The sequence below is a fragment of the Somniosus microcephalus genome, chromosome 3 (assembly GCF_052327205.1).
Source record: "Somniosus microcephalus isolate GS21.2 chromosome 3, FLI_Smic_1.0, whole genome shotgun sequence".
Classification (NCBI taxonomy): Eukaryota; Metazoa; Chordata; class Chondrichthyes; order Squaliformes; family Somniosidae; genus Somniosus; species Somniosus microcephalus.
The window spans coordinates 356,068,936-356,078,555 of record NC_140989.1 but is presented as its reverse complement, the minus strand read 5'-3'; the positions used below and the strand labels follow the sequence as shown (position 1 = coordinate 356,078,555).

The following is a 9,620-nucleotide window of genomic DNA, read 5'->3' as shown; positions in this document are numbered from 1 at the left end:
TGTTTGTTGTGGGAATTCATGTTATTAATATTTGTATATATATTGTTTATTTGGGGAATTCATGTTATTAATAATATTTTTAATATCTACTTATATATTGTTTATTTGGGGGGAAATTCATGTAATGCATATTTTATTATATATTATTTGTGCGTAGGGGGGAGATTCAATATTTTAAAAAAACATAAGAGTGTTTATTTGGGAGTGGGTGTGTGTGAAATGCATGCCCTGCCTTGGCAGCGAGTGTTCATTCACCCTGGCCTGACTGTGTCTCTCTGTTGCCCTGCAGGGGCTGAGCCGAGCCAGGCCTGGCCGCCCCCAATGGATTCTGGGAGGCTGCATGGCCAGGGCCAAGATGGCGGCCGGGCGCGCTGCAAAAAAACATTGCGGAAGTGAGGTAAGGTTTCCAAGGGGGGCCTCCCGCCATGGTCGCGTCTCCCCCTCGGCGGGCAGAAAGGGGAAGGAATCCGAGAGATATATATATACACACACACACACACACACACACACAAAACATGGAAAGCCCCGACAACAAAATAAACAAAAGACGGTCTGGGCCGTGCGGCGGCTGCTGCAGAAGCTGTGTGTGTGTGAGCCAGAGAGAGAGGGGGTGGGGAGAGAGAGCGAGCGACTGCCGCCGCCCGGCCCAGGCAGCTCGGGGCGGGCGGGCCCTCCCCTCCTCTCCTGCCTCAATCAGCGGCTCGCTCGCTCACTCACTCACTCGGTCGGGTTTCTCAAAAAAAAAAATCAATCCCTCTTAAATTATAATTTAATGATGAGGATAATAAAGGACTTTCTTTTCACAAATGATTCAGTTAAACTGGAGAGTCTTTCCACACCCCCCCTCCCATCCCTCAGTAAAACTCTGCTGAGGAGGTGTTTTTATTTTATTGTTTATTGCTGCTGCTAATCTTCCCTCCTCCTCCACCATTTTATTCCCTTCACAGTTTGGTTTTCTCCCAGGAGATTTTTTTTGTTTCTCAGCCCTCTGAGGCGCAAGGGGCTGGTGTGTGTGTGTATCAGGCGAGGCCGGGGATTGCTCCGTGGCTCCGAGAGGCCTACTCGTCTTTCCTGTTAGTAGGTAAGGGGTGGTGGTGTCTGGAGGAAGAAACAAACACAGCACAAAACAAAACACAACACGGCGCATAGCTCTCAGCAGCCTCTCCCTCCCTGTGTAAGATTACACCTTCCCCAGCCCAGCCCATTCACCAAAACTTTTAACTCAGCCAAGAGGGATTTTCTTTCCCCCGCCCCACCTCCTCAGGATCACTTTTAATATTTTCACAAGTTTCCCTTCCCCTTCCCTCCCCCAAAAATAATAAAGACACCCCCTGAGGGAGAAAATACAGTCACTGGAATCTGCTTCTTTGCTGTTTTCTGCACATCTTAAAAACTCCCCTCAGTGTGATTTCAGCTCACTATTATTTCCAGGAAACAGCCATATTTCAAATGATTTCATATATTATATTCAGTTGTGTGGGTTTATATATTAGTGTGTGTGTGAGAATACATATGTATATATTATAATCTGAGTGTACATTATATAGATTTTTGTGTGTATATATATACACACACGTGTATTAAAATCTGTGTAAAGTATATGTGTATATCTGCAATATGTGTGTGTGGAACTTCCCTTTCCACTCGGGAGTACCCAGCTGGTGCATTCATTCTACTTGCAGTAGATTGAGTGACCAGTGTGTCTCGCTGTCTCTGCTTTGTGTGCACTTTATGGCGAAGGAACCCGTTTTATTTGGTGATAAATATGCGGAACACGTGTGCTTAGTGCAGTTTCGGCAGATGCAGCTCCTGCTCCCAGGGAAGGTTATGTTTGTTTTTTTTTAAAGTCTCTAGCACTTTGTTTTTTTGTGTGTGTGGAGGAGGGGGGGGGTGCAACTGAACGCGGCAGCGAATCAGTCCATCGCACATGTTGGGAGATTGGTCATTTTAAGGTCAGTTTGCAATCGGAAATATTTTTCAACAGTCGTTTTTTGTGTGTGTCGGAGACAGGTGGAAGTTTCCACGTGTGTGGACGAGGCACTCGGTTGGGCCATGAGTTTAGGAGCGTCTAAAAATACCGAGCAGCACAATCAAATCGCGTTTTTTTTCGCATTATGAAAATGAAGGTTGTAATAGATTTAAATCCGATTGTAACGTCACCTTCCCTGCTACTTCAGTAACAGTATCACTTGTTACTACTTCATTTTCGGGCTGATACTTTATGTATCCAAATAATACTGCAGATAACTATCTGGGTAACTGATCTTTTTTGTTCCTGCTGTTTTGATTAATACTGTTCTGTTCCTGTCTCTAAATGTCTGGATCAGGGTTGTCCAAACTAGGAACCCTGAACCCTGGCAGCCTAGCTCTAAAGATACAGGCAACTCAGCCCTGTTTGTGCACATTTTACTTTGTTGGGTTATGGAGTTTGAATTTTGTGGATCTGGAAGTTTGAAAAAACTGTTGGGTGTTGTTTCCTCATTGGCCGATGAATTCTAAACAAGAACTTCAAGATCTGTTAGTATCAGAAACTTGCGATCCATACAAGTTATAGGATTGTGGATTAAAACTATGTATGTGGCTCCTAGGCTCTGTGGTACACAACCTATGCAGCCCAAGAAGGCCCCAAAACCTTGGACACCTCTGGCCTAGATATTGCTACTGTTCCAACCAGGGATTTGGATGATCAGTTAATTTTATTCTATGCTGAAACGTGAAACCTGTCACAACTTTGTAGTTAAAAATTTGTTTATCGTGTTACCCAGTAAAGCTGTACTGACTGAATTTGCATGTTTGGGTTACATTTTACGGTTGGAGTACATGTTGGTTGCCTAGGTAAAAACCATGGTGGTCAGGAGCTTTTTGTGTCAAGAAAAGACTGGAGTTACGCAAGAAGTCTGTGATTGTTTCGGATGGTAGAAGGCCCTTACCCAAACTGATATCGTCTCAATTTAGGAGCTGACAGATGCTGCGAATTCCTAGCGTATTGTGTTTCTATTTAGAGTTGCAGCATTTAATTTTGCTTTGTTATCTCTAACATATTTGCAGTGCATTGGAACTATTAAATCTGCATTTAACAACAACAACTTGTATTTCTATAGCATCTTTAACGTAGTAAAACGTCGCGAGATGCTTCACAGGACCGATTATCAAAACAAATTTGACACCGAGCCACATAAGGAGATATTAGGACAGGTGACCAAAAGCTTGGCCAAAGAGGTAGGTTTTAACAAGCGTCTTAAAGGAGGAGAGAGGCGGTGAGGCTTAGGGAGGGAATCCCAGAGCTTAGGGCCCAGGCAGCTGAAGGCACAGCCACCAATGGTTGAGCGATTAAAATCAGGGGTGCACAAGAGGCCAGAATTGGAGGACTGCCGAGATCTGATACCTGGGATGGCAGGAATGACGTATGAGGAGAGATTGGGTCGATTAGGCTTGTACTCGCTGGAGTTTAGAAGATTGAGAGGGGATCTCATTGAAACTTATAAAATTCTAACAGGACTAGGCAGACTAGATGCAGGAAGGATGTTCCCTATGGCGGGGGAGCCCAGAACCAGGGGTCACAGTCTAAGGATAAGGGGTAAGCCATTTAGGACAGAGATGAGGAGGAATTTCTTCACCCAGAGAGTGGTGAACCTGTGGAATTCTCTTAACACAGAAGGCAGTTGAGGCCAATTCATTAAATATATTCAAGAAGGAGTTAGATATATTTCTTAAGGCTAAAGGGATCAAGGGATATGGGGAGAAGGCAGAGACAGGGTACTGAATTTGGATGATCAGCCATGATCTCATTGAATGGTGAAGCAGGCTCGAGGGGCCGAATGGCCTACTCCTGCTCCTATCTTCTTTGCCTACAACTCTCCGAGATAGAAACAATGTTCCCTCTTTTTTTCGGTGCGCGGCTCATTTAAATTTCCGTGCAGATGCGGCGTTTCCCATACAAAAGCCGGTGAACGGCCTGCGTGGGACCTTGACGGCAGCACGGCCACACGGCTTAATGGGAAAATTGGTTGTAGGGCTGGAGGAGGTTACAGAGATAGGGAGGGACGAGGTTATGGAGGGATTTGAAAACGAGGAAGAGAATTTGCTGGACTGGGAGCCAGTGTAGGTCAGTGAGCACAGGGGTGATAGGTAACAGGGCTTGGTGCGAGTTAGGACATGGGTCAGTGAGCACAGGGGTGATAGGTAACGGGGCTTGGTGCGAGTTAGGATATGGTCAGTGAGCACAGGGGTGATAGGTAACAGGGCTTGGTGCGAGTTAGGACATGGGGCAGTGAGCACAGGGGTGATAGGTAACGGGGCTTGGTGCGAGTTAGGACATGGGTCAGTGAGCACAGGGGTGATAGGTAACGGGGCTTGGTGCGAGTTAGGATATGGTCAGTGAGCACAGGGGTGATAGGTAACGGGGCTTGGTGCGAGTTAGGACATGGGGCAGTGAGCACAGGGGTGATAGGTAACGGGGCTTGGTGCGAGTTAGGATATGGGGCAGTGAGCACAGGGGTGATAGGTAACGGGGCTTGGTGCGAGTTAGGACACGGGGCAGTGAGCACAGGGGTGATAGGTAACGGGGCTTGGTGCGAGTTAGGACATGGGGCAGTGAGCACAGGGGTGATAGGTAACGGGGCTTGGTGCGAGTTAGGACATGGGGCAGTGAGCACAGGGGTGATAGGTAACGGGGCTTGGTGCGAGTTAGGACATGGGGCAGTGAGCACAGGGGTGATAGGTAACGGGGCTTGGTGCGAGTTAGGACATGGGGCAGTGAGCACAGGGGTGATAGGTAACGGGGCTTGGTGCGAGTTAGGACATGGGGCAGTGAGCGCAGGGGTGATAGGTAACGGGGCTTGGTGCGAGTTAGGACATGGGTCAGTGAGCACAGGGGTGATAGGTAATGGGGCTTGGTGCGAGTTAGGATACGGGGCAGTGAGCACAGGGGTGATAGGTAATGGGGCTTGGTGCGAGTTAGGATACGGGGCAGTGAGCACAGGGGTGATAGGTAACGGGGCTTGGTGCGAGTTAGGATACGGGGCAGTGAGCGCAGGGGTGATAGGTAACGGGGCTTGGTGCGAGTTAGGACATGGGGCAGTGAGCACAGGGGTGATAGGTAACGGGGCTTGGTGCGAGTTAGGATACGGGGCAGTGAGCACAGGGGTGATAGGTAACGGGGCTTGGTGTGAGTTAGGATACGGGGCAGTGAGCGCAGGGGTGATAGGTAACGGGGCTTGGTGCGAGTTAGGACATGGGGCAGTGAGCACAGGGGTGATAGGTAACGGGGCTTGGTGCGAGTTAGGATACGGGGCAGTGAGCACAGGGGTGATAGGTAACGGGGCTTGGTGCGAGTTAGGATACGGGGCAGTGAGCGCAGGGGTGATAGGTAACGGGGCTTGGTGTGAGTTAGGATACGGGGCAGTGAGCACGGGTGATAGGTAACGGGGCTTGGTGCGAGTTAGGACACGGGGCAGTGAGCACAGGGGTGATAGGTAACGGGGCTTGGTGCGAGTTAGGACATGGGTCAGTGAGCACAGGGGTGATAGGTAACGGGGCTTGGTGCGAGTTAGGATACGGGGCAGTGAGCGCAGGGGTGATAGGTAACGGGGCTTGGTGTGAGTTAGGATACGGGGCAGTGAGCACGGGTGATAGGTAACGGGGCTTGGTGCGAGTTAGGACACGGGGCAGTGAGCACAGGGGTGATAGGTAACGGGGCTTGGTGCGAGTTAGGACATGGGGCAGTGAGCACAGGGGTGATAGGTAACGGGGCTTGGTGCGAGTTAGGACATGGGGCAGTGAGCACAGGGGTGATAGGTAACGGGGCTTGGTGCGAGTTAGGATACGGGGCAGTGAGCACAGGGGTGATAGGTAACGGGGCTTGGTGCGAGTTAGGACATGGGGCAGTGAGCACAGGGGTGATAGGTAACGGGGCTTGGTGCGAGTTAGGACATGGGGCAGTGAGCACAGGGGTGATAGGTAACGGGGCTTGGTGCGAGTTAGGACATGGGGCAGTGAGCACAGGGGTGATAGGTAACGGGGCTTGGTGCGAGTTAGGATACGGGGCAGTGAGCACGGGTGATAGGTAACGGGGCTTGGTGCGAGTTAGGACATGGGGCAGTGAGCACAGGGGTGATAGGTAACGGGGCTTGGTGCGAGTTAGGATACGGGGCAGTGAGCACAGGGGTGATAGGTAACGGGGCTTGGTGCGAGTTAGGATACGGGGCAGTGAGCACAGGGGTGATAGGTAACGGGGCTTGGTGCGAGTTAGGATACGGGGCAGTGAGCACAGGGGTGATAGGTAACGGGGCTTGGTGCGAGTTAGGACATGGGGCAGTGAGCGCAGGGGTGATAGGTAACGGGGCTTGGTGCGAGTTAGTTAGGACATGGGGCAGTGAGCACAGGGATGATAGGTAACGGGGCTTGGTGCGAGTTAGGATATGGTCATTGAGCACAGGGGTGATAGGTAACGGGGCTTGGTGCGAGTTAGGACATGGGGCAGTGAGCACAGGGGTGATAGGTAACGGGGCTTGGTGCGAGTTAGGACATGGGGCAGTGAGCACAGGGGTGATAGGTAACGGGGCTTGGTGCGAGTTAGGATACGGGGCAGTGAGCACAGGGGTGATAGGTAACGGGGCTTGGTGCGAGTTAGGACATGGGGCAGTGAGCACAGGGGTGATAGGTAACGGGGCTTGGTGCGAGTTAGGACATGGGGCAGTGAGCACAGGGGTGATAGGTAACGGGGCTTGGTGCGAGTTAGGATACGGGCAGCAGAGATTTGGATGAGCTCAAATTTACGAAGGGTGCAAGGTGGGAGGCCGGTCGGGAGAGGATTGGAATAATCTAATCTAGAGGTAACAAAGGCATGGGTGAGGGTTTCAGCAGCAGATGAGCTGAGGCAGGGGCGGAGACGGGTGATGTTACGGAGGTGGAAGTAAGCGGTCTTGGTGATGGAGAGGATATGGGGTTGGAAATTCAGCTCAGAGTCAAATAGGACGCCAAGGTTGAGAACAATTTAGTTCAGCCTCAGACAGTGGGCAGGGTGAGGGATGGAGTCAGTGGCTAAGGAACGGAGTTTGCGGCAGGGATCAAAGACAACGGCTTCGGTCTTCCCGATATTTAATTGGGGGAAAGCTCTGCTCATCCAATACTGGATGTCGGACAAGCAGTGTGACAAATCGGAGGCGGTGGAGGGGTCGAGAGAGGTGGCGGTGAGGTAGAGCTGGGTGTCATCAGCGTACATCACAGAATCACAGACAGACCAACACATATCCCACCCTATCCCCGTAACCCCACGTGTTTAATCCCCCTAACACTAAGGGTCAATTTATCATAGCCAATCATCCTAACCCGCACATCTTTGGACTGTGGGAGGAAACCGGAGCACCCGGAGGAAACCCACGCAAACACGGGGAGAATGCAAACTCCACACAGACAGTCACCCGAGGCCGGATTCGAACCCGGGTCCCTGGCGCTGTGAGGCAACAGTGCTAACCACTATGCCACCGTGCTGCCAATGTGGAACATGACGTGTTTTCGGATGAACTCTTCGAGGGGCAGCATGTAGATGAGAAATAGGTGGGGGCCAAGGATAGGTCCTTGGGGGACTCCAGACTAAGTCGGTATATTTTACTGTTGTGATGTTCTTATTCACCTCAAATAGCACCCACTGCTGTTGACTGAGCTATAACCACCAGAACTTCAACCTAGTGTTAAATGTTCTCTTAGACACAGCCTAAGCTTTGGAAGAGAAAATCTATAATTGTCCTGCTGTGTGTTAGTCCACAGTTCAAGTGAACATGGTATTAGCATTTCACACCCCCACCATAATGCTTTACTGAAATATTTGTGATAACACAATGAAGTTTTTGTTGCAGCAAGAAGCACTCATCCATCTTCTGTAGAATAGGATGTGGATGACAGAATCACGCTGGTGTACAGTACCGTGCACTTTTTGTCTTGGCTACTTTTGTTATTAACCAGTTCCGGTCACCACATTGCAGGAAAGATGTGACTGCACAGGAGAGGGTACAGAGGAGACTTAAGAGGATGTTGCCAGGACTGGAGAATTTTAGCGATGAGGAAAGATTGGCTAGGCTGGTGTTATTTTCTTTGGAACAGCAGAGGCTGAGGGGAGATTTGATTGAGGTGTATAAAATTATGAAGGGCCAAGGTAGAGTGGATAGGAAGCACCTATTTCCCTTAGCAGAGAGGTCAATAACCAGGTGGCATAGCTTTAAAGTAATTGGTAGAAAGATTAGAGGGGAGTCGAGAACTTTTTTCACCCAGAGGGTTGTAGGGGCCTGGAACTCGCTGCCCGAAAGAGTAGTCGAGGCAGAAACTCTACGGCTATGGAGCAAGAGCTGGAAAGTGGGATTAGGCTGGATAGCTCTTTAGCGACGGCGCAGACACGATGGGCCAAATGGCCTCCTCCTGTGCCATAAATGTCTATGATTCTAAGTAGATTTTCCGTGTCTCTTGCGTTATCAGTAATTTCATTTTGAATTACTGAACTTGGGCTGGATTGCACCAAATTTCTGAAGCTGTTGAAGAGACTTGCTGTTCAGTTTGTTTCTTAGATTCTGCAGGTTTCGAATCTCATGAGGGTTGTGTTTTCTGCGTGCGTCTTGTCAAAAAGCACAGGGGTGGTGGTGGTAGAGATAATATTACTGTGCCATCTGTAGCAAAGTATTCACATTTTTATAATGATTCTCAGGAGCCTGGATGAAAATTAATCCTCAAAAACTCCATTGTTTCTACAGACTTTTTAAAATATTTGTTCATGGGATGTGGGCGTCGCTGGCAAGGCCATCATTTATTGCCCATCCCTAGTTGCCTTTGAGAAAGTGGTGGTGAGCCACCTTCTTGAACCGCTGCAGTCCGTGTGGTGAAGGTACTCCTACAGTGCCGTTAGGAATTTCCACTATTTTGACCCAGCGACAATGAAGGATCGGCGATATACTTCCAAGTCCGGATGGTGTGTGACTTGGAGGGGAATTTGGAGGTGGTGATGTTCCCGTGCGCCTGCTGCCCTTGTCCTTCTAGGTGGCGGAGGTCTCGGGTTTGGGAGGTGCTGCCGAAGAAGCCTTGGCGAGTTGCTGCAGTGCATCTTGTAGATGGTACACACTGCAGCCACGGTATGCTGGTGGTGGAGGGAGTGAATGTTTAAGGTGGTGAATGGGGTGCCAATCAAGCGGGCTGCTTTGTCCTGGATGGTGTCGAGCTTCTTGAGTGTTGTTGGAGCTGCACTCAGCCAGGCAAGTGGAGAGTATTCCATCACACTCCTTACTTGTGCCTTGTAGATGGTGGAAAGGCTTTGGGGAGTCAGGAGGTGAGACACTCGCCGCAGAATACCCAGCGTCTGACCTGCTCTTGTTGCCACAGTATTTATGTGGCTGGTCCAGTTAAGTTTCTGGTCAATGGTGATCCCCCAGGATATTGATGGTGGGGGATTCGGCGATGGTAATACCATTGAAAGTCAAGGGGCAGTGGTTCGACTCTCGCTTGTTGGAGATGGTCATTGCCTGGCACTTGTGTGGCGCGAATGTTACTTGCCACTGATCAGCCCAAGCCTGAATGTCATCCAGGTCTTGCTGCATGCGGGCATGGACTGCTTCATTATCTGAGGAGTTGCGAACGGC

The 9,620-nt window shown here is 49.9% G+C and overlaps 1 protein-coding gene across 4 annotated transcripts in view; it reads left to right on the top strand.

The window, feature by feature from the left end:
• The first annotated feature begins 260 nt into the window (after nt 1–260).
• The window catches only part of zzz3 (zinc finger, ZZ-type containing 3), a 153,894-nt gene continuing 144,534 nt past the window's right edge, over nt 261–9,620 (top strand). For 3 of the 4 annotated variants that reach the window (XM_085983457.1, XM_085983453.1, XM_085983454.1), the window contains exon 1: nt 261–397. The gene's annotated coding sequence lies outside the window, so the exon portion shown is untranslated. Of the gene's footprint in view, nt 398–1,703; nt 1,953–9,620 lie in introns of those variants that run through there. The other variant, XM_085983455.1, reaches the window with a different exon arrangement.